This window comes from Peromyscus maniculatus, chromosome 10 (assembly GCF_049852395.1).
Source record: "Peromyscus maniculatus bairdii isolate BWxNUB_F1_BW_parent chromosome 10, HU_Pman_BW_mat_3.1, whole genome shotgun sequence".
Classification (NCBI taxonomy): Eukaryota; Metazoa; Chordata; class Mammalia; order Rodentia; family Cricetidae; genus Peromyscus; species Peromyscus maniculatus.
The window spans coordinates 79,485,042-79,508,220 of NC_134861.1; the positions used below are offsets into that span (position 1 = coordinate 79,485,042).

Consider the following 23,179-nt stretch of genomic DNA (forward strand, 5'->3'; position numbering starts at 1 on the left):
CTTTTCATTTTTGAAAATTCAAGTATAATTATATCATTTTTCTTGTTCACTTTTCTTCCTTCAATCTCACTCATGTATGATCTGTTCCCCCTTGCTTTCTTTCAAATTAATAGCCTCTGTCCTCTGTCTTAATTGTTGTTACGTTATACCAAGTGGTCACAGGCAACACAGAAAGACATTTGACCAAAATTAACAAAAACAGAAACAAAAAACAATTAAGTCCTTAAAACCACAAGAGGAAAAAAAAAAGTAAAAGTTATTAAAAAGCTTTTCAGCATCACACACTATATTCTATTTATTTATTTATTTATTTATTTATTTATTTATTTATTTATTTATTTATTTATTTATTTATTTTTGTTTTGTTTTGTTTTTCCAGACAGGATTTCTCTGTGTTTCTCTGACTGTCATAGAACTCACTCTGTAGATCAGGCTGGCCTTGAACTCACAGAGATGTGCTTGCCTCTGCCTCCCAAGTGCTAGGATCAAAGGTGTGCATCACCAGTGCCTGGCAAAGTGTTTCTCTCCTTCTTTCCTTCCTTTCTTCCTTCCTTCCTTCCTTTCTTCCTTCCTTCTTTCCTTCCTTCCTTCCTTCCTTCCTTCCTTCCTTCCTTCCTTCCTTCCTTCCTTCCTTTCTTCCTTTCTTTTTTTTTCCTTAATGGTCAAATTAAAGCACTTCATTGTTAGAAAATTAATGAAATTTCAGCTTTGTCAAAATGCAGTATTACATAAAGTATGACTATTTAATTGCTCTCTATCTTTAGTTGTCAGTTATGAGCTCCAGGACAGAACAGATTCTATTGTTAATGGTCTATACCAGAATTTGTAACAATGTTCTCATCACATAGTAGGTACAGTTTCTATAATGAGGAATTATGAATAGGTTTCCTGGGAATATGTCCTTCAGAGCATGTTTGTGTCCTGTGGTCCCATTGACTATAGAATGTCCTGATGTGGGTAGAGTATGGGGCTCCTGATTTTGACAGTGTGAAGAATTTCAAGTCTAACATTGAACACGTCAAAAGAGACTTTCTAAATTTCAGAACTTGGCATTCCTACAGCTACCAGACTACTGAGTCACAACAGTGACCATTAATTCTAACCTTCTTTATTCTCATCAGCCTTTAAACGCTTTTATTGTGCTTATAACTGCCATTGCTTTACAGTGAGTTTTGTCATTTGTTTTAGTTTTTACTTTCTCAAGGTATGTGATTTGTTTTCCAATTTGTACCTGTGGAACATGTAAATGTAAACAATCACAGTAAAACCACAGAACAGTACCTGTGCGCACGTAGAAAAGAACTGTTTATTAGAGGATGGACTGCTAGGCCATCTCCCAGCTGGGAGAGAAAGAAGTAGGGTTTTTAGGGTACCTGAAGGCTTAGGAACAGATTCCCTCCTCTTAGGAAAACTTTTCCTACCTTGGGTCGAACAGACCTGCTGGGAGTGGATCTGTTGGAATCAGGACAGTTTATGGGAGCAGAAGTCCTTTTGCGTGTGTGTGGCAGATGACCATTGAGAGAGGAATGGGGAAACTACAGTTATCTGAAAAACAAGGTCCCTGAGTCACTGGGATTTTAGAAGTGCTGGGGGTGAGGTGTCTGGCTCCTCATGGCCTTCTGCCCTATCTATTCTCAGGTAGCCATTCTAGGATACTGGCAGATGTGCTGCCATTTTATGGGTCTACTTTGTGACCTAACAGTAATATAATTTCATTGCAATCGTTATATTCACATATAATTGCTATGTAATTGCTCTAGTATTCTTATCATTTTCTCGGAATTCTTTACTTCCTTGTTTTTTTTTTAATTATCACATATATCAAAACCCAAACAACTTCACTTACTAAAATAACTTTTGATTAGGCTATAAAACTTTATAAAACTTTTTGATCATTAATTGTTCAAGTTATTTCATCATTTCAAATATTTAAACTAAAATTAATTTCTTGTTCTTTAATGATATAGTGTATATGTCACAGGACTTCTAGCTCATGCTATGTTTACATTATACAACACACACCTATTGCAAAAGTCAGAAGTTGTTATCCCAAAGTTTTCTGGTCTTGAAGTTTTAGAGTATAGGGATAGAAATGGGCAGTATCACACTCAATCTGCCTGTGACTTGTTTCCCTAAGTTTCTCCAGTCTGTGAGTCAATAAGGACTCATATTGACAGCTTACCTCTAAAGCAGATGGAAAGTCACTGGTAACCAGCAAGACCCCTGCCTCATATTTCAGTGTTCCATGCTTTCTAAACAAGATTGCTCTCCCCAACGGCCACCATTGCTGATCCTGTCTCCCCAGGGTCAACAGTTCAACCCTGCTCACCTTTGCCTTTTTTACCTGGGCCTGCATAAATGTATTACTTCCCTTCTACAGAGAGACACTTCTCTAATGAGCTGTCATTCTGACTAATGTGTGCGACAGAAGAACAAGGTGGTGGAGGGAACTGGGACAGAACACTGTCCAATGGCACTTACGATGTCAGAGCAGAAAGGAAGCCTGTTTACAAGTCTTTCAGAGATTGATGTGTGCCTCTTTGACGTGGTTTCTGTCTTCCACAGAACTCATAAAGACTAGACCGCAGAACATATTAGAGATAATATCCCAGAATCTCCAGAGTTTAATGAGAAGGCTGGTTTTGTATTAATAAGTCAAGCTCACTTTGGCTTGCTTACTTTCACTTAGCACGAATCATTCCAGGATGCCCTTTCACCCTCTTCTCTTAGACCTATCTCACCAGTTCCAGAATTAGCTTTACAGCTTCCACATAGGGTGGGTTTTGTGCTAAAAAGTTAATTACAACAAAATGTTATGCAATGCTTACTGATTTTGTAGCAAAATGTTTACATAACAACAAGAAAAGAAATATCGTGCTATCATGGCTTAAAGTGTAAGTCTTGAAAATTTTATGAGAAGTTACACACAAGAATTTTAACATATCAGATTTGTGCATCATTTATACTTTTGTATTTACCAGAAATGTGTTTTCTTTGACTTGAATACCAGCAGCCTTAAAACTGTTCAAGAGTTATGTGTACTGTATATCTGTAGGGAATAAAATAGGCCAGGAAAACAAAAAACTCCAGGACTGTTAGGACGGTTGGGATGAAAGCGGCAGCCAAAGGAAGAAACCAGGAGAGGGAAGAAGTGAACCACAAGTTGGGAGCTGGCCAGAGTGTTTTTAGTCTCTGTCTGACAGCCTCCGTGCCCCATCTCTTATTAAAGTGGGCCTTAGCCGGGCGGTGGTGGCGCACGCCTTTAATCCCAGCACTCGGGAGGCAGAGGCAGGCGGATCTTTGTGAGTTAGAGGCCAGCCTGGTCTCCAAAGCTAGTTCCAGGAAAGGCGCAAAGCTACACAGAGAAACCCTGTCTCGAAAAACCAAAAAAAAAAAAAAAAAAAAAAAAAAAAAAAAAAAAAAAAAAAGTGGGCCTTTGGTAAGGACACACAGCATAGTTCATTTGCAAGTGCATAGATAGCTCCGTGGAGAGCTTCCAAATCAAGATCACAGAGGTTCTACGTGACACCAGCCGCTAGTGAGTCAGTCTGGCCTTGGAACTGATAGAGCTGTAGAAAGAGGCTCATGAACTGTAGTAGATACTCCTGGTACAGCATCTAAAGTATCTTTCAATCATCCTTAGTCTCTACTACACTCCACTTGTAATGCCAGGCTAATAGACCCTCTTTGAGTTTTCTAAGGATTAATTGCCCTTCTGCATGAAGTTTAGCAGCAGTTCAGAGCAGAAATGTTCAATAATACCATCTATTTGTCTATGAAGTGGCAGCATCGTGGAAGGAAATGAGGGTAAGTCTGACCAGAAGCAACATCCATGATCTATTTTCCTGAATGTTTCATATTTCTTCATGTCATAGTTTAAATATAAAACACTCCTCACAGGCTGGTTGTGTGGAACACTTGGTTTATAGGGAGTGGCACTATTTGTAGGGTCTAGAGACACTGCTGTTGGGAAAGCTGGAGAAAGTAGGACACCTTGGGGAGGTCCTTGTGAGTATCTGCCCCTAGCTTTTTCCTGTTCCCATTGCTGTGTTTCCTGATAAGCAAGAGGTAGGTGGTCATTAACTTTTACTTAGCATGAATCACTCCAGGAAGCTCTTTCGCCCTCTTCCTTTAGAACGATCCAGGAAGCAATCCAGAGGTATCCAGTCTGAATGGACATTCAGACTGTCACAGCCACATGTTTTGTCTCACATCAGGTGTAGACACATGAAGCAAAGTGACCATGATTGAAGTAGCAAGCCAAAATAAAAGCTTCCTCCCCTAAGTTGGCCACAATGCGTGTTGAGTAAGGAGGAAAGAGAAAGCTTGAGAGGAAGGAGGAAGGCTGAAGCAAAGCAAACTGCTGAAGGAGAGCGATCTCTGGCTTCTCCACCTAGGAGAGATTCCACATCATTCTTTACAAGTAGGGTATTCATTTTATAAAAACAGTATAACTTTATTTATGTGAAGGAATATGAGAAGTAATATGTATTTTGTCTGTACTAAATAATACCAGAGTGAAATATTCTAGATATCAATATTTTATTTTGTGTGTCATTCATATAATGAGCAGATGGCTTTGGATATATTGGGTAAAGAGCAGTCTTGGAATTTAATTTTCCAAGGGTACAAGTTCAATCTTGAACATGAAGAAAGAAAGAATCCATTCAGCTTACTAAGTTATCAAACCACATGTAGTAATGTATTCTGTGGTCTATTATAATTAGCTTAACTCCTTTAGGAAAAATATATAAGAAAAATAAGTATGAAATAATATATGGATACCAATATGTTAATAGACATAAAAACACACAAATTCATAGATAGATGAGAGATAGATGATAGATAGATGCACACATAGATACCAAGTATGAAATGAAAAAAAAGCAATAACAATTAGTTTTGCTGGAAGATACTGGGTAAGGAGCAATTTTATAAAAGATTTATTTTATTTATGTAAATGACTGCTTTGCCTGAATGAAAAATATGCAGGAAATGCAAGCCCAGTGCCCACAAAATTCAGAAGATGGCATCAGGTCCCCTGCAATGGAGTTATGGAGATTTAAAAGCCACTATATGGGTGCTTGGGACTGAACACAGGTTCTCTGCAAGGACAAGTAATCTTAGCTGTGGAGCCCACTCTCAAGAGGCAATTGAAAAAAGATTTTAAAGGTTTATAAGTACTGACATGGCTTTAAGTTCCAAACACTGTGAGTGGTTTGGCAAAAATAGAGGAAAGGAAGGCAGGAGAGAAGGATTCCCCTTTAAGAACACTGGCTGCTTCCCAAGGATCTGGTTTTGATACCCAGCACCCACACGGTGGCTAACACCATCCAAATTCCAGTTCCAGGGCATCTAATGTTCTCTTCTTGCCTCTGTAAGCAATAGTTGTTCAAGTGGTGCACACATGTACATGCAGACAAAACATCCATTCACATAATAGAAAATAAGCAAAAGGTAGTGAAATAAAACTTCTTTTTTGTATTTTTATTATTGCTCTCTTCATATTTTCCTGGAAGATATTCATTTTGCATATACATGTGTGTGTACATATAAATATATATGTACACACACATGTGTGTATGTATGTGTGTGTTTGTGTGGTGTGTGTAGATGTTTCACTTTTACTTTTTTCAGTGACTCTAAAACACCATCTGGGGAAGAATATCTTTCCTGCTCTCAGTCTTCTTTAGTTGCATATGGTAATTTGGGTAGGGTTGAGGCCTCATGGGCTTCCTGCAGTCCACTCTGGCAGGTTCACTGCTGTTGTCTTTGTTCAGATCAGGTTTAGACAGTCACGTTGATGATATTTTATGCTGTAGTTCCTGGCATTCCAAGGAGATACAATCTCATAGCAAACTTCCTGATCTTTCAGCTTTTTTGTTTTTCTTCCTCCATTTCCTGAGACTGAGATGCGGAAGTTGATCTGTAGATGTTTCCATCAATACTGTACTTCACAACTCTGCGTTTTGTTTGACTGTGGTTTTCTATAAGGGTCTCAGTAGCTGCAAAAGCAAAGCAAGTATAATGGACCATTGGCAGCAGGGAGTGGAGTAAAATAGAGAGATGAATAGGATAAATGGGAAAAGAGACTGTGAAAAATGAATACAGAGAAAGTAGAGAGGAGGGAAAATAACAGTAAAGATATCTGGAAAAGTCATAAGAAATCATACTATTATCTACATATCTAAAACAGTCCCCACAATAGATGTAAGTCTGTATAAAATATGCATATACAGTTTCAATGAGATTTTTCTCATCTGAGTTGACAGTACTCCCTCCAAGAGCCAAAGATCATCTAGCAAAAATCCCAACACCTCTTTTGAGTTGTTGGTAAGAGTTGTGCAAGACACTACCAAAACTTTACAGGCTATTGTTGTGGCCCTTAGTTGTCTCTGCCTTGGAGGTGAAAGGTAAGTCACTGTTGCTGAAGACACCACACACTTGAGAAACAGTGTCTGCAGAGCTCTGAGCTGGAATTTATCTGAAAGTCTCCTCCATAAAGACTAGATTTCATAATACCTGAAGGTGTCATGTAAACCTCCAAAGGAGAGAAGCAACCAACAGTTCTACCCAGCAAAGAAGCCTCTGAATCCCAACCATGACCAGCATGTAAAGGTAACATTAAGGATGCAATAGCGGCATACACATCTTGGCACTAATCGACAGCTCTCTATTTGGACATAAGACCAACCAAGGAAGAGATAATATAGGCCTGATACAAGAAACTTAGACAACTTCCTGGGGTGGGTGAAATCAAGGATCTTGCAGAAGAACATCCAACTTCAACTTTACTAAACCAACATACTCTCTATCGTCTAAATATACATCCTTAGACTATAGATAAGTGAAGTCCTTACCCTGTCCTCACCAAGGAATATTTTCTCTACTACTTTAATACTTTGTCACTTGGAATATTTTTTTTCCTTTTTCTCTTCCTCTCCCTGCTCCAGTTGTCAGGGAATATTTTTTTTTTTAAGATTTTATTTATTTACTATGTATACAGAAGAGGGCGCCAGATCTCATTACAGATGGTTGTGAGCCACCATGTGGTTGCTCGGAATTGAACTCAGGACTTCTGGAAGAGCAGTCAGTGCTCTTAACCTCTGAGCCATCTCTCCAGCCCATCAGGGAATATTTTGTATGTCTTTAATTTAAGGAAAATCCAATAATGTTCCACTTTGCTGGTATTAGAATTCTTTCCATCAATTCAACTTCTTTTCTTTTATTCTTCTTGACTTTCCCTTACCTGTGGTTTTACAGCCTCTTCTTTTCTTTGCGTATTTTCATGCATTTCTTGGTGGGTGCATGACTTATTTTTCTACTATACAATTTCTCTACAAATATTCCTAGACTTCCCCAAACCTCCATCCATGTGGCCTGTGCATTTCCTCATCATTTTGTGTAGTAATTTTCACATGTTGACATTTTAGAATGTGTGAGGTGTTGCATGATAACCTTATAAAAAAAAAAGCACGGCAATTTTGTAATAAGCAATTTCAATGAAGTTGTACCATTGGCAAATATTAGGAGCATGAAGGCCCTTGTGCTTACAGACAGCACTAGGGAAATCAGGAATGTTAAACATGCAGGATCGTCTTTTCGAGGGAAAAGATGCATAACTTGTTTTCCATCTGGAAGGCTGGGACTGGCAGTGGCTTATAGTTTAGATAATCCTTTTAGATAATCTGTAGGACCAGGCCCTATATGGTTTCCCCAGTCTCCCACAACCAGGACTGGATTTGACTAATGATCTTGATGACATTTGTGTTATCTGTATGTCCAGAGGCTCCCCCAAATTCTGATAATAGGATCAGAGGTTGCTAATAGTCCAGATGACCTCTCTCTACCCTATCTGTATGACCAAGACCAAATGAGATCTTCCCCTAGGCTCTTAAGGTAACACATATAGCCTATATTGAGAACCCCCTTTCATGGAAGAATGACATGTACTTTGAGAAGAGTTTTTGCTGTAATTGTGCCTCATTGTGCACAGGAGATTCGGTTACACCAGGAACCTGTTTTCCAAATTATACTGAACTTAAATATGGTGACAATAAACTGCCTGGTATCAGATTTTAGAAATTTGAACCAATATCACTACTGAATTGCATTAAACTGGATTTCCTTCTTGCCTCACATGGGTGGTTACTCTGCTGGCCTTGGTGTTTGCACAGACCCCCACAGGCATAGAAACCTGGTAATCCAGTACTATAGTGGGAGAGAGGTGGTCCCATTATATGCTTGATTTTCATTTCCAGGATGTCATCTTAAATACTTCATCCTGAAGGGTATAATGCTGCTAACACACCAGTGCCACTTAGAGAGGAGAGTCTGTAGCTGGCAAGTTTTCTCTCCTGGTCCTGCCAAGCCCCAGCAGTTCAACATCCCACATATAAAATAAACACACAGACACTTATATTATTTAAACTGCTTGGCCATTGCTCAGGCCTATCATTATCTAGCTTTTACTCTTATATTCAGCCCATTTCTATTAATCTATACTTTGCCACATGGCTTGTGGGTTACTGGTACCTTACATAGTCCTTGTCCTGGCGGTGGCTGCAGTTTCCCTCTCTGCCTTCCTGTTCCCTCAATTCTCCTCTCTATTAGTCCCGCCTGTACTTCCTGTCTGGCTACTGGCTAATCAGTGTTTTATTTATACAGAGTAATATCCACAGCAAGAGTCCTTGAAATTGTCTATACAATTATATTAATCCTTTAGTGAGGGAATTCTCATGACCTGCACATTTTTCAAGGGTTCCCACTTTTCAACACTGAAGAATGGAGATTCAAGTTTCCATCACTTGAATATCTTTATTTTCAGAGTAAAGTTTTATGAGTGAAGCAAGCATAGGTTATATATTATTCTAAGGGGCAGCTACATAGTCAATGTTTCCACACGATTGACATTTATTTCTTCCAAACAGCAAACTATTACCACGGTCCTTGTGACCACCACAACAAAAAATCCTTAATAATTTAGTCTTTAATTGTTATCCTTTTATGACTAGATTTCAGAAATGATGGTAATGACAATGAATCATCAACAATCCAGCAAGATACCCTGGGCAGGGGGGCATGATAGCTAACACCATTGCATGATGCTTCTACCATGGGTTCAACATTCATGACTTTTCTCCATCAAATGGTAAACCTTGACTAGCCAGATGTCATCCACACCCAAAGCACTTTCCTGATTATTTCTTAGACGTTTAAGAAAGCATGCCACACTTTTAGTCAGCATATCTCTGAGCCCTATGCTCCATGTGCCACGAGAGAAGCCAAAGAATTTCCACGTGTTGCTTGCCTCTGATATTAAGTCAGTCAGATGTTCATCAAGTTTATTGATCCCTTGGGATTCTGTCTTGGCCAGTTCTGAAATGTACCATTTCCCTTCAATGATTAAGTCCTTTTGATTCCATTCAGTTTTATTAATGCAATTTTGAGTGCCAAAGTTAGACTGAGTCCGGCAAAGTGCACTCTGCATTGTCACTTATACCACTCCAAAGGAAAATATTCAATATTCAGTGGTTTTCAATAGCAAGGAAGAAGCTGCCTCTCAAAGGAGTTATGTGTAGAAATTGCCACTATTTGTCTATGACCTGAGAGGCTGATGCTTTCAAGTGGATGAAAAATTCCAGTCCATATAAATGGGAACTAAGGACACCTATAACTCTATCAGATTAGCAGGTTCGAAGGGTTAAGGCACAGTTTCTAATCTACAATTTCTCAGCTTGTTTCCAAGGCCTACTGCTGCAGTGATACTCAAAGTTAGCAGTATTAGTGCTCACTTTGATAAGAAGATCAAAGAGACCTTGACATATGCTTTCTTAAATTAAAAGACCAGTTTGTGGGCCTTCTTTGTGTTACTGGCTAGGACAAGTCCAACAGTTTTTAGTTGGTGATGTAACAATTATATGCTGACTCCTAGGCCAAGTGGTCTTGGTGTATGGTATACCAGGATCTACTTCCTGAAGCATGATCCTAATTAGTCTTATCAGTAAAAACCAGGTGTCAAATATCGGGGTAATAACCTGAAAGATTAGAGAAGCAAAGGAGCAGCCACTAGTTACTTTTTACCTCTCTGGATTTTTGAACCAAAAGGGGGCCAAGGTCCTGTATCCATCCACCTTATATTCCTGTCTCCACCTCCCAAGTGTGCTAGGATTAAAAGTGTGAGCCTCCCAAGTGCTGGAATCAAAGATGTGAGCCTCCCAAGAGCTGGTATTAAAGATTTGAGCCACCACAGCCCAGCTTCTATGGTTAACTAGTGGCTAGCTCCACCCTCTGATCTCCAGGCAAGCTCTATTTGTCAGAACACATACAAAAATTGTATAACAACTTTCCATCTCTATTTTGAAGCTTTTAAGAAATTGACTACTGTTTTGAAGGAATTCACACAAGACTGTGGGTATTTGCGTCATTTCCACTCTACTCTTTACCACTCTAGCTCTTTCCCTGGTGCCCTTCAACCTTACCACTTCTTTAATTATTGCTGTGTGTCTATGTATGTATGCATCTATACAGTCTAATATATATATATATATATATATATATATATATATATATACACTTGGGAGGTGGAGACAGAAATATATATATTTGGAGATGACCTGTTGTAACAGGATAACCTATCAGGGGGCTGATCCTAGGAGAAGAAGACTAGTTATCCCATTCATAGTAGCCATTAATTGTTTATAGCTCTTAATCTAGGGTTGGGACTTGTAGATTTAAACCCATCCATTTTTGGCATTTCAATTGATTTTGTCATTGTTCAGGGCTTGTGTAGGTGATCATCTATCTTGTTAAGATTTTGCAACAAGAGCAAATCCCTGTTATGTAGAAGATACTGTCTTAAAGCATATGTTCTAGCCCTTGGGCTCTTATGATCTTTCAGTCTCCTTCATTGTTTGAGCTTTATGCAGAGGGGTTGTGTTGTATTTGTATCAATTGGGAGTGGATACCTCCAGTTAGCTGTTCTCTTAATTTTGACTAGTTATGGATTTCTGTGATAGTTTCCTATTTGCTGCATGAATAAATTTCTTTGTTGAAGGTTGAGACATACACTTACCTGTGGCTATAAGCATAGCTCCTGAGAATATAATAGGGAATTCTCAGGAGCTATGCTTATAGCCACAGGTAAGTGTATGTCTCAACCTTCAACAAAGAAATTAATTCATACAGGTCTAGTAACATGGCAGTAACAGGTTTTCCTCAAGGGTTTGACCAGAGACACTAAATTGCTGACATTGTCATAGTATGTGCTACAAATTTACTTGCAGCTTGTCCTGAACCAGCAAAGTAAAATCCCTTTTCCATTCACTATACAGTGCTGATTTTGTTTAAATGATCCAACCCATTAGAGTTTGGAAAAATTTTGGTGGAAAGTGGAAAGAGATGGTTCACTAATATTGCTCTTAGTTGTAATAAGCATTTCCTTTTCAGATGGTAGAGATGTCTTGGGTCACCAAAACACAAATTGTCAATTAATACAACACATTTATGATGGGAACTTTGATCAATAACAACTGAAGTATTCCACAGGGTCCTTCCTTCAAGCACACAGTCACCAGAAGAGAAGAACCACAATGTAGTGCATATCATTAGTTTAATTTTCCCTCACCTTCCCCCCTGCCAAATGGAAGTAGTTTCATGTAAACTACAGTCGCCTCAAATCACAGGAATGTCTGAATGTATTTGTCTTCTATATACCATTTAAAGGAATTTGGGAGGTTCATACTCCATAGTACGCTCTACTGATCATAATAAAAAACAGTGATAGCTAATTGTTAGCTAATATTATTTTCCTTTATTATCACATCATTTTTCTAAAACACTAGATGAATGAATTCATTCTTCTAAAGAATTTCATCAGAGATGTTGTTATATAGTTGAAAGCATGCCTAGAGCATTTCCTATTAGATACTGTAAATATCTTAATGCTACAACTCTGTCCTTTATTTTATGTACTATATTCAATGATGACTCAAATAATATATAGAAAATCACTTTTATAAGTGCATCTTGCAACATTCCACTGTAGGGCAAGTGCAACTGGAGGTTAACTTTTGGATATTGCTTTGTATATACATTAACATTTAAAACTGTTTTCATAATTAAGCAGCTAGAAAAGTGCCAGTTCCTTTAGGAATTTCATTTCTCCTTCAGCATAAATTTATCATTTTGTTACAACAGAATAGTAGTATGCCGTAATGGCTTTTTGTGGAAACAAATATTTGCATGAGTGCTTGGAAGAACAAAACTATTATACCTGACAAATAGCTTAACTTTGACTCTTTGTAAAATTGTACTTTACATTATCTTCTCTATGTTTTCAACAATGAAGATTGTAATAATATTGAAGAGGAGGGCTGGAGAGGTGGCTCAGCAGTTAAAAACCCCAGCTGCTCTTCGAGAGGCCCTAAATTTGATCTTAGCATACAATAGCACCTCACAACACCTGTAACTCTGGTCCCAGGAGATACAATGCACTATTCTGGCTTCCATGGGCCCTGCATTTATGCCGTACATGCAGACAAAATACTCACACACATAAAAACTCAAAAACATTGAAAGAACTAGACTTCTATTTTAATGTGCTTTATTTAAGTATTACTTAACACAATTTACAGTATTAAGTCATGATTTCTAATATGTTAGTTTCAGGGTATTAATTTCTTTTTGGAAGAAGGTTCAACATTGTTCAGTTGGTGACTGATCAATTTATTTGAAAACTCTTAGTTATTTGATATCCTTGGGTACAATCACTAGTAAAAGAAATTTGGAAAAAGGATTTATCCCATAATAGTTCACAAGAGTGAAAGAAACAAATACTGACAAGAGAACTTGGTCAATACTGTAAACTGTGCAGTGGTAAGTTGCTGCTATAATTACTAATTTCAGTTGTCAACATAATTGGATTAAAGAATCTCCAGAGAACTTGCAAACCATTACTTCTGGGTATCTGTGATGGTATTTTGAAAGTGTTTGTAGAAGTGATTGCCATGTATAAGTGCAATCAGTAAGTGAGATATATTCTCAAAGGAGGCACATGTGACTTCTCAAAGAGCTAGGGACCTCATTAGAATGCAAACAGCAAATGATAGATCTTTGGAGTCAAGAACTCTCCTATAACCAAGACCCCTTAGATTATCAGGCTTTTGGCCACATATTGAGTTACATAATTTTTTTCTTGATTCTGAAACTCTAGAGATTTTTAACAGAGCTATTTTGAAAATGTGAGCACATCCAGCTTTTGGAGAGCTATTTCAGGGCTTAGTTTTTATAATTACATGAACCTAGTCCTCCAATAATCCCAAATTTCTCTACTATTCTTTCATCTTTCCTCTCTTTCTATTTCTTCTTTTCCAATACTGTTTTTCTCCTGTATATCCCTCCATTTCTTATTGGTGCTTTTGATTTTGGAAATGCTTCCTAATAAAACCTATGAACAATTAGAACCTTAAACCTCAGCTGCACATAAATGATTTTGTCAAACTGACATTATTCCAACAAAATCAAACCGAAAGCTATTCACCCAAATGGCAAGATCACTCAAGGTCTGGGATACTCTCAGGAAGAAAACAGATGCTTTAGATAAACTCATGACTAAAAGAATATAAAACAGTCGAAGGAAAACGATTTTAAATTTTTATTTCCAAGCAATACCTGGCAGGGCTCCTGAACTCAAAGCTTTCTGGCTCTATTGTGTCTGGGTGTGCAATAAGTCAGCTCAACATGCTAGAAGGATGTAGCAAAGTGAAGGTACTCACCTTGTGCTGGATGAGAAATAGATTCAGAGTGGAGGAAGAGAGCAAGTGCAAAATTTATTTTAAAAACGCGAAAATGACTCATGTCCTTCAGTTATTCCCTACTTCCAAATAAACCACTGAGATAAGAACTCAAACAGATTATTCATGCATGTTCATATGCTAACATGATTATGACCTAATAGACTCTCAATACTGCTTCTTGATGAGGATGTAGGCTCCAAACTAGGAGTCATTTAGGAGGACCCTTCAAATTCACACATAATATTTACTGTGCTAGAGAAGTCACAGGTAGAAGAAAGAAGAAAATAGACCTCAAAGTGAGTCTTCTAACAGTTTAAAAAAGTCAATTAAACATAAATGAAATGACTTAGCAAACAAGAAACCATATACACTGGGAAACAATTGATATTTTAATTCAAATATTCTGACCATTAAAAAATTGTACAAGAGAAAGAGTGAAATGTCTTTACAGATGAATGAATTGTGCCTATACACACCTGAAAAAAAGCAGATATATTATGAGATAAATGGAAACATAAATAAAAGTACTGGCTGTAAGGGAGTAATTTCCCAAAATTGTTTTCCTTCGACTGTTTTATATTCTTTTAGTCATGAGTTTATCTTCAGCATCTGTTTTCTTCCTGAGAGTATCCCAGACCTTGAGTGATCTTGCCATTTGGGTGAATAGCTTTCGGTTTGATTTTGTTGGAATAATGTCAGTTTGATAAAATCATTTATGTGCAGCTGAGGTTTAAGGTTCTAATTGTTCATAGGTTTTATTAGGAAGCATTTCCAAAATCAAAAGCACCAATAAGAAATGGAGGGATATACAGGAGAAAAACAGTATTGGAAAAGAAGAAATAGGAAGAGAGGAAAGATGAAAGAATAGTAGAGAAAGTTGGGATTATTGGAGGACTAGTGAGAAAATACAGAAGCAGAAACATTTAATAATATAGTATCTGGAAGTACTTTATAGTAGGGAAAAAAGCATGAATACTTAGCTCTAATATTCAACTCTGATTTAAATAATAGAAAGAATATCAAGCAAATTTTCAGTTGAATATACTGACCTGAGATCTTGAATAGATATTAAGAATGTTATTACATAACAAATTTATGCTTTCATATACATACCAAGATTTTCTTTCTTGAGTTATATTTGTATAGATCAAAAAGGACCATTCAGAGTCCATAGAAAGCAGTCTCTGGCTTTTAAGTATAAAATGAACAATAAAGGATACAGATGTTTGGAAGCTGTAATGGATTTTACCTAAATTTCTATAATATTTTTTTTAATTAAAAGGATTACCAAAATCTTCAGAATGTGTAAAATATTAAGGCTGATGTTTCTGGGTCTGCTGTACCTTCATCTGGCAGAATCTATGCTTGATCATGAGCTCATTGGTCCCATCATACGACACATGAAAGCATCTGGAGGTTCTCTTAATGGGGCCAAGCTGACTCCTATGACATTTTCCTTTGAAAGAATTCCTCTAAAGGCTAAGAACAGTCAATGCTAAGAAGTTTAAATGATGATAGCAGCTGAGTTCCAGAGAAGCATCTTGACCACACTGAAGGTCCTGTGGACTCAGATAACACCAGGAAAGCATCACAGGTGTCATCAATAGCACTTATCTACAGGTACCAAGCATGGTTTTGCTCGACCTTAATTCATTTACTAGTCTTCTGAAATTATTTCTCTCACTAATACTGCTAAAAAGTAGTAGCAGAATTAAATTAATACACTATTATACAGACTTTGATTTAAGCCTTTTTGTATGTTTCTAATTTCCATCCTATTGATGTACATCAATTAGGTAGAGCAGATCCAGAAACATTGGTCTTAATATTTTACACATTCTGATGTAGACAGAGTTTTCCTGTCCTGGGAGATGTTTCCCAAATAACCAACACTGAAACTTAATATTACTTATAAATGCTTTGCCAATAGCTCAGGCTTGTTACATAGCTCTCACAAAGTAATCCATTTCTATTAATCTATGTACTTCCCCAAGGCTCATGGCTTTTACCTCTATGCCATTTGTGTATCTGACTCATTTTCCCTCTGGTTGCTGACTTCTCTGAGTCCAGCCTTCCTCATCCCATCATTTTCAGTTTGGCTTTCCTGCCTAACTTTATCCTGCTCAGCTATTGGCCAGTCAACTTGTTTATTAAACCAATCATAGAGACATATATTCACACAGTGTACAGAAGGATTATTCTACAGCATTCTGAAGTTTGTTTCTTTTCTTTTTTTTTCTGAATTACTTCTACACTGTCTATAAAAATAACACATTATTTTCAGCCTTTTAATTGTGAACTAGCGATTCCTGAGTGAAGTTCTTTCTAACATTGGGTGGTTGCCTTCTGAGTTTATATATTCATATCTTCAGTTTGTAGAAGTGTTTTGTTGTTATTCTTATTCGAGAAATTTTATGATGTGTTTGTTCAAGGCTCATGTATTAATTTTTATACTTGCATACATGAGGTAACACTTGTGGCTGAGGGTCCATGTACATTTTTATGTGGCGGTCAAAGGCTGATGTTGGGTGTCTTCTTGAATGGCTCTCCACCTTACATATTCAGATCCCTTATTTAGCTAGCCAGTCCCCATTTCTGCTTTCCAAGAGCTAGGATTGCTGTTGAACCTCGATGTTTACCTAGCATGCACTTTTGTTATGGGGGTTTGAACTCTGATCCTCATGTTTTCACAGAAAGTACTTTACTTACTGACTCATCTACAGCCCTGGAGACTCCTTTGTAATTTTTGTCATTGCACAGATACTGAAGCTAAATGTTAATACGTTATTTGTTAATACTTAGACACACTTTTTAAAAGTACATTTGTGAGTAGCAATACTTTAGCGTTAGATTTTGATCCTTGGATCAGCTTTTCCAGAATTACTTGACATTCTCTATAAGCACAATTAATAAACTTGGTAGATTCCCAAATCCAGGTATTAGACCTAAACTGGTACAAACTTACTAGGGATTTCTTTAATAAATATTAGTTTGATTGATTAATACATATATGCTATGATAAGACTTTGAGAGTAGAAGACTTTGGAAGCTTATAAATATTAATCATGATTGCAAATACCTCATTACTTTCATCTTAGGTCATAGTTAAACAGAAATGCCCACACAGGAATTGTAAGTGTTCTGCTGGTGAAGAAATCAACATAAAGATATGATTCTAATATTTATACTTTAGTTTTAACTTACATCCTTCATTCTCTAGTTGACCTGTTCATAAGCTGTACAGGTTCCATGATATCTATATATTTTGACTACAGGAAGTATTCATATTTTGTGGAAGAACATTCTCATTTAATTGTCATTTTAATTTCAACTTAAGCAAGAGTACATGGATACAAATGTATATATTTATATAACTTTGGGCTCTGAAACATACTTCTTATATAATAAATTACAATAAATGGATGATTACCACTCATGTATCATATAGAATTCAATGTGTCGATTAAGAACATGATGTTCTGTTTGGGTCTTATAGCCAGAAACTGAGAATAATCTCTCATTTATCATCATCATTTTGAGGAAAATATTTTAAACCAATATACTTTATCCTATCTAAGATTTGAGGTGCTATGTAAAATACATCTTCAATTTATTTGGATGCATATATGTGTCATATTTGATATAGTGACCTAATATCCTCCCTTTAAATCATAAACTTATGATGGTTTTTTAGAAGCTTTTATTATTCTGTTGAGTGAATTTTGTTCAGCCCCTTTTAATTCAAAGTCAGCATCACTGGAGCATTTCTCATCTAAAAATCAAACAATTCTTCCTCTTCTCCCAAGACTTTTAAAATTAAGCAGAAGCTTTCTCCAGTGATCCAGCTATTATTTTCTCTTCCTTTCACAGAGGAAGAAATATCTGCTACATCATAGGCTCATAGGGAGAGTTTTCAAGGTTTCATGGAGTTGCTGCCACAGTGGTAGAGTTCTTCCTTTCTGAGTAGTAGAAGTTTTCTTTTCTCCAAGCTAAAAGAATATTATTACGTCAAGTAGCTTGAGTTGATATACACAATGTAATTTTATGAGATTGCATTTTAATATGTTTTCTCCAATGATGTCATAGTATTTATAAATCATCATTGTATAATATCAAATTTTAATAAACTTTGATATTTTAAAGGAAGCCTGCATCAAAATTGATGAGCTCTATTAATAACTCAACTTTATTTGAAAAAAATTAGTTAACATCTCTGAATATCTGCCTTGTTATCTTTTTACAAATTTTATGAAAATTTAATTAGCATAAATATTCCATGCAACCAACAAAATAGGAACAATTTTTAATAATATTATTTTATATTATACTAAATATTGAAATTTCATGTTTTTTAGTTATTTCATCATAACATCAAGAAATCTTCAGTTCTCAGAAACTTCATGTAGAATTATGTTTGATTATGAATTGAGCTATTTAGTACCAATATAGTTTAGTTTTAATTCTTTCCAAATCTTTATGAACTGAACTGAACTGTCCAGAGATGTTTTATTCAATTTAGTATCCTTGCAGATTTATGATTAAATCAGCCTCAAGGCCTCTAAAATCATTTTCTTTTTTACATGAAGCATTCCATACTGACCCTTGAGTAATACATACAGGTGAAGTGTGCTACCTCATCATAGTAATAGAGTGTAGTCCATAAAGAATCGTTTTTGAGATAAATGTCCTGACTTTTGTAGAAAAATCACATTTCTTAGATTAAAGAAATGATGCACTTCATCTGTCTTCCTATTAGAATCATTCATTCTGAAGTGGCCATACAATATTTAAAATACTAATACAGGCTTTGGCAACAGAAGCAATATTTAAGATGATAATTATAATTGTGCTTGAAAGTATGAGGAATAAAAAGATACTTCTAACAAAGTCGTTTTTTTTTTTTAATCAAGTCAGTGTAGAAACTCAGGTCCTTGTGCATGCTAATCAAATCTTCTATCACTTATCTACATTTCAATCTCCTAATAACTATTACTTATTAATTAAAGGGACTAAGACAGTTATTAACCAACTGAAATCTTGGAATTTAAAGAATAGAATATAGTGGATTTATATTTGTAAGGAATTAAATTTACGAAAATTTTTTTGTGAATTCAAACAAATGCAAATACAGAAAGATTTAGAAAACTCAGAATGAATAATTTCATTAGACAGGAATTTATAGTTCTGCCATTGAGAAAGGAGACAAATCTAGCTGCAGATAAAACACTGGCTCATTTGTCTCCCTTGAGCTTGGCCTGGATATTTTATCTCTTAAAAGTTCTGTACAGGGACTTGGTAGAGGTAGGTCCCTCCAGAGGAAATATAATCTAGATTTTCAAACTATGGGGTAGGAATTAAATATTTTACAGTATTTAGATGAACAACATGAATTCAAGAACATTTCCATTGTGTATGAAATAAATAAATTTGTCCATCATAAAAGAAAAATGTTATGTTTTCTAATAATCCTCAAAATGTAACTAAGTGCATGAAAAAATAATTAAGAGATAATGAAGCTTGTCAAATTATTTCCTTTTAAAAATTTTTCATACAATGTGTATGATCATATTTTTCCCTTCCCCCAACTCTTCCCATGTAATCTTCACCTCCCTTCCCTATTTCCCATTTTCTCTTTACCACTCCCCACTCTTTGCCTCTGTCTCTCAAAAAATGGGGAAAAAAATCAAGGTAATTAATAATAAAAACAAACAAGGCAAAATATAGCAAAAATATTCTCACAAACAATAAAACAAAGCATGGGGTCAATTTTGTGTTGGCCAACTTCTTACTTCTGGGCTCCGAGTCTGCCCTGGAATGGTTGGTATGTCCAGTGACATTCCATCAGAGAAAACTGATTTTTGCCTTTCCAAGCAAGTTTCAATTGTAGCTAGTTTCTTGCTTAGAGGCAGGGTTTTGTGGTTCCTTTTCCTTCTCCCTGCAGGGATTTTGGTGGTTTGAATTTAGGAAACAATGTCCTCTAGACATGACTAGACTGATACAACTATGAGCTCATATTATTTGATTTTGTTTCTGAGTTTTTTTTTTCTTTACATCTTGTATCCATAGTGCTTACAATAGTGTATGGACCTTTTCTAAGTAGTTACTTAAGTTTGACTAAATGGTGTTTTCAAAACTACAAAAGGAAGTAGGCAATGTAACTTCAATGTAGTTGAAGATTTATGTTGTCTTTGAGCATAGACATTTCCCAAGTCATGATTCCACCATTCTCTTCATCAGGAACAATGGTTGTATTGTGTCCCTGGAGATAGAACTATGTATTTCATTTACTCATTGTAGAATGAGTCACTCTTAACACTGCTTGCTACTTAGAGGTACTACTGGATGTCAATCACATTCTTTTCACTTCTTTTCTTTCTTTCTTTTAGCTCTGCACCTTGCCTGGGTAGCAAAATAGAATTGACTCTGTTGGTGGAGGTGTACAAGAGCCAGTCTCAAAGTTGTGGTCATGGGAGAGCTGTTCCTACTAGTCACCTGTCTTATGGTTGCAGGGGTGCGGGAGAGATACTAGTCCTTGTGGTGATATTGTGTTCCCCAAAATATTGTGCACCCCAATGAACTTCTCTGGGGTCAGAGAACAGAACAAGCACTAGACACAGAGGCCAGAAAATGGTGGCACACACGCCTTTAATCCTATCACTTGGGAGGCAGAGATTCACCCGAATCTCTGAGTTTAAAGCCACACTGGAAACAACCAGGCATGGTGATTCACCCCTTTAAGCCCAGGAAGTGAACCTTTAATCCCAGGAAGTGATGGCAGAAAGCAGAAAGGTATATAAAGCATGAAAACCAGGAACTAGAGCTGGTTAAGCTTTTCGGCTTTTATCAGCACAGTTCAGCTGAGATCCATTTGGATGAGAATTCAGAGGCTTCCAGTCTGAGGAAACAGGATCAGCTGAGGAACTGGCGAGATGAGGAAGCTGTGGCTTGTCCTGTTTCTCTGATCTTTCAGCGTTCACCCCAATACCTGGCATCAGGTTTGACTTTGTTAATAAAGAACTTTTAAGATTCGTGCTACACTCCCTCCCTCGTCCTCCCTCACCCCTGCCCATCAAGGCACGAGATGAGTGGGAGAGCTGGCCGGGCATCAGCTGCAACTTGAGCAGCACAAGAGTCAAACCTATTGGCAGAAGTGTGGTTTGGCTAGCCTCAAAGTTGTGAGACCTATTCCCACGACTTGTCTGTCATGTGGAGGTGTGGGTGGAGGAGACCTGCACCCCTTTATACTCCACCCCTGACTGCCTGCAGCAGATGGGCAAGGTGATCATCCTCCTTACCAGCTGTAGCACTGAGAAAGTGGACCCCACCCCACCCCCCACCGCACCTGGGCAGAACAGCAGAGCTGGACCTATTGTCAGAGGTGTGGCCAGCCCCAAAGAAGTGAGTATGGAAGACCTGCCTCCATTACGCATCTGTCGTGTGTCAGCATGGGTGGGAGAGAGATGCCCTCTCTGTCCCTGCCCATCAAGGCCTGAGGCAGGGAGAAGAGCTGCCCTGAGGTCAAAAGCGTGGGAGAGCTGTTTCTGCCCCTCATCAGCTGCAACACTCCAGAGAGTGGCCCCTATACCATGCCTGGACAGCACAGTAGAGCTGGACCGACTCTGAGGATGGGAAAGCAGGAAGAGTCCTAGTGAGTGCCCAGCATTGATCTTGTAGCAGAGACCGGGGGCCTTGAACTAGATCAATGGTTCTTTGCTGTGAAAGCCTACATGTAAAAACGTATGAATAAAGGGATTTACTAGGTGATGCTCTGTGTCACACTGCAGCTTCTGTGGTGAGATTTTTCCCTTCCTTCCTTTTTCTTTTAATCCTTTCTTCTTTTAAATTTTATTTTGTTTTTATTCTGGGGGCAGTGTGGGAAGGGATAGGTTTGTGAGGCATGATGTGAGAGACTCAAGGAATACATAAAAAGAAAGTTAAAAAATAATGATGAAACTCCTTTAATACATTTGTATACATATGGAAAAACTAGTCTGTAGTTTCAGAGACATCTCTGCCCAGTTATGAGATCTAAAATGGTGAGCTTCAGGTTTAGAGAGAAATCCTTTCTTAGAGAAATAGGGGGAGACTGGTAGAGGAGGATCCTTTATGTCTAGCTCTGGCCTCTTCAGAAAGTCACACACATGCACATGAACCACACTACACACACACACTCACACACACATATACACACACACACATACACACACACACAAAGTAAATAAAGAGTAAGCAAATAAATAAATAAAATTCCATGAATAAATACCAGTTGTTCATAATACAACATAGCATGATATTCTACAGATCATTGCCCAATTGTGTGAAATGCAGACTTCTGATACACAGACACTGGCAGAGTAGGCAGACTTGGTTTACCTAACCATTTTCTTTCCTAACTGAGCATGCTATATGTGCTCACCATTTTTTTCCCTCATTTATTTGTAAGGAGAGAGCATGAATACAGTTCCTCATTACCACAAATTATGTAGTTGAGTTTCCTGAATTTGGGGAAATTGCAAGGGTTAGCACATCCTGAGTGTAATGAATTATCCTCACCCTAGGAAACCCATCTTCACGATATTTATATCTCCCCTGCTAGGTAAATATGTGCTCACTAGTGCTAATTTTTATTTAGTACTAGAATTCTGAATTATTCTGATAAAACATGTAGTCTATATGAATGTCCTCAAAAGAGTAAGCTTTTTTTCTTATTTGTAAGTATTTTGTATATTTTACATGGGTTGCTAATTTCATTTTTTTAAAATCTGTCCTTTCACTTGAAATTATGTATCGAAAAGCAGGTAAGTTTAAAGATCTGACCTTGCTTTACATTCTGTTGTTGTTGTTGTTGTTGGTCAATGACCCATATATAGTTTGAAGCTTTAAAAGATAATGTTGAAGCTTTAAAAGATAATGGAGGTCTAGAAGTTCAGTTTGAGATACGACTAATTTCTCAAGATTTGAAGAACAAATTACACGTGAAAGATGACACTGTTGTAATAATGGGTGTGAGAAAATGAAGTCTATTTTCTGTCATTAGATCTATAATTTCACAAACAATGTAGCCTAAATTCTAATACCTGTAATGGGAGTGGAGAGAGTTTGGGTGTTTACCTGACACAACACAGTGTGGCTTTGACAACTTTTCAGAAGGCTGATGGCTTATGTAAAAATCTAAATCATCAAAAGAATCCCACAAAACCATTATCATCACATTTTACAGCTTATTGGAATTTTTTTGACAGTTGAGTTCATCAAAACTGACAACTAACAATTATTAGCATTTCTCCTCACTATAGACTGAAAGAAAAATACTGACTACACCCAGCATTTAAGACCCCAGGAAATGTCATTGTTTCCTTTTTCTCTTAAGAGGATATCAATTG

General features: G+C 37.1%; 1 non-coding gene across 1 annotated transcript; it reads right to left on the minus strand.

The window, feature by feature from the left end:
- Positions 1–22,235: 22,235 nt before the first annotated feature.
- LOC121821062 (U1 spliceosomal RNA) lies at positions 22,236–22,400 on the minus strand. The gene has a single exon (XR_006061760.1). It is a non-coding gene; the product is annotated as a U1 spliceosomal RNA (small nuclear RNA).
- Positions 22,401–23,179: the final 779 nt, after the last annotated feature.